The sequence below is a fragment of the Egretta garzetta genome, unplaced genomic scaffold (assembly GCF_000687185.1).
Source record: "Egretta garzetta isolate BGI_Z169 unplaced genomic scaffold, ASM68718v1 scaffold211, whole genome shotgun sequence".
NCBI classification, from domain to species: Eukaryota; Metazoa; Chordata; class Aves; order Pelecaniformes; family Ardeidae; genus Egretta; species Egretta garzetta.
In genome coordinates this window covers 1195598-1198014 of record NW_009258673.1, presented here as the reverse complement: position 1 = coordinate 1198014, position 2417 = coordinate 1195598, and positions in this window count along the sequence as shown.

Sequence of the window (2417 nt, the reverse complement as noted above, 5' to 3'; positions counted from 1 at the left end):
GATCCCGGGGGCAATCCCAAGAGGTGCTGGCAGCACCGCAGTAACCACTATCCGTAACGTTTTGTGATCGGCTCCGTTTTCTTTTGCGTTCTCGCGCGTTCTGCAGTAAGAGGCTGTTCTAGTGCAAAGTCGTCAAAAGTGTAAACAAACCGAAAACACACTCAGATTTTTATCCTAATACAAGTCTTAATATTTTTTTGTAAATGTTTTCAGTGTTTACTGTACCGTATCTATCTCACTAACAGTTGTATATAGTAACTGACTTCTGGTGCTGCTTATTCGGTCAGGATTTGGCTGTAGCTCACTGCTGTTCTGGCGAGGTGGACGCGACCCAGCACATCTGGAGCCAGACAGGGGTTACGATTTCGGCGTCCTCCCGTTGGGGAGCTGAGGGAGGGAGAGAAGCCAGGGATCCAGATCTGGGGTTGGTCCACCTCAAGGATTCTGTTTTGAGAGATTTGAGTTGGGGTTTTGTTAAACTGTAGTGAACACTTCTTTAAAAAAAAAAAAAAAAAAGCAATTTTTATTTTTGTGCAAAGGGGGATGACAGGGCCTGAACAGTAGCCCGAGGTCTCTGCGGACTGTAAATATCCTCGGTTTAGACAGGGATTATGGCTTCAGTGCCAAAAGACTGGAGGGACCCAAGTCCTTCCCCATGCCAACTAATACTACAGTGTCGGCACCAGCCCCTTTTGCACCCGTTCAAGCAAATCCTGCCACCATCCAAAGAGTCCCGCGTCGCCCTGCATTGTCACTTGAGTCCGGTTGGTTTTGTTTTCCGCTTTTGCAGTTGTAAAGCCCTGATGGCACTGTGAGAACGCGCTGAATCCCCTGGCCTGGCCGCCAGCCCCGCAGGTGGGTGCAGGACACGGGTTCTGCTACGCGAATGTTCCTAAAGGGAGAAGGGACGCGGTGGGCCTGGGAGAGGCTCTCCTAGGAAAGCAATCAACAAGCAAGCAATCATTCCCAAAGTTCAGAGCACTCACAGGCTTTCCCCCCGTTACTAACGGCCATACCCAGCTGCAATAGAAAACACGCTGAGTCTGGGCTGTGATGAACGGAAGAGGATTTTTAGTCGCAGGAGATGGGAAATGCACTGCTGCATTGGGCCAGGACAGCCACAAAGTGCGGCTCAAAGATCTGAGCTGCGAGGAGCTCGTCCGTCTGGCCATCCCCCCCCCCCCCCCCATCCCAGGGCAGGGGTAGCAGCCCCTGGGAGATGCCTTCCTGGCAGCAGCACCCATGGCCAGTGGAGCCCAGCAGCTCCACCAAGGTCCCTGCCCGGCCCGTAGCACGCAGCCTTGCCTGCAGAGCCCGAAGCAGAAAATCCACAGGGAATCCCGGTGCAGCGCTCCGTCCTTCCCACGCTGACCATCGGCGTCAGCCTCTTCCCCAAAGGTTTGTGTTCGGAGCAGTCCAGGCCTCCTGCTGGGCCAGTACGGGGACCTGGCGTGGGGCAGAGCACACGGCCTCGTGGCCACCAGGAGATCCCCTCGCTGGCCCCAGGAAGGGGCACTGCCCAGCTCCAAGTAGGGCTCTGACTCTTCAGGGCAATTTCAGAGATTGCTCAGCCGCAAGGTTTGGCCGAGCAGCCAAGCCCTGCTCCGAGAGCCGCCCAGCCCCACGCTCACCCTGCACAGGTAATGCCTGCCTTTCGCCTTTCGGGTGGGGGGGATCACACATGGAGGGGCGAGGGAGGACGCCAGCAGCACGCTAACCCACGGGCTTTACGCCCCAAATCCAATCTCGAGGGGGTTGCACACTATTCAGAAACCACCACGCTTTGAACAAGGGTGACACGTTCCAACATTGGCTTCCACAGATCCCCCGAGCTGTGACGTTGCTGTAAATGCCCTGCGGTTCTGCATCAGCTACAGTCCCCCGTCTCCACGTCCACATACTCCTTTATCATACATCACTGTGTCTTAAGATATACCTCTCTCTGTATATCTGCTTAGGCTGATACTTGTTCCTGATAAGCAGTCGCTATGTTTTATATCCTCTTATAAAGAAAAAAAAAAAAATTTTTTTTGTAAGTATGTTTAAAAAAACAAAAGCAAAGTGGAAGTGTTTGCTGAATCTCCTTCAGCTCCTTTTAAACTATGTAATAATGTACAGAGAAAGTTGTTGGTGTTCAAAGAAATGATGTGGCCGTGCAATTTATGTACATTTGCAATTAGAAATATTAAAGATTTATTTAGATATTTTACACAAGTGCTCCCGCACCCTCTACTCAGTCATTTCCAGTCCCTAGAGCACCCTAGCCCACGTGCACACGCGAGCGTTCGTCCCGTCCCTCTCCCCAGGCCGATCACCTGAGAGGCCGCTGGCAGCAGCGGCTCCGGAGCGAGGGCCGACGGTGCAGAGGGCCGTGGCGGGGATCGGTGGTCCCTCTGCTCATGGGATGCACCAGACCC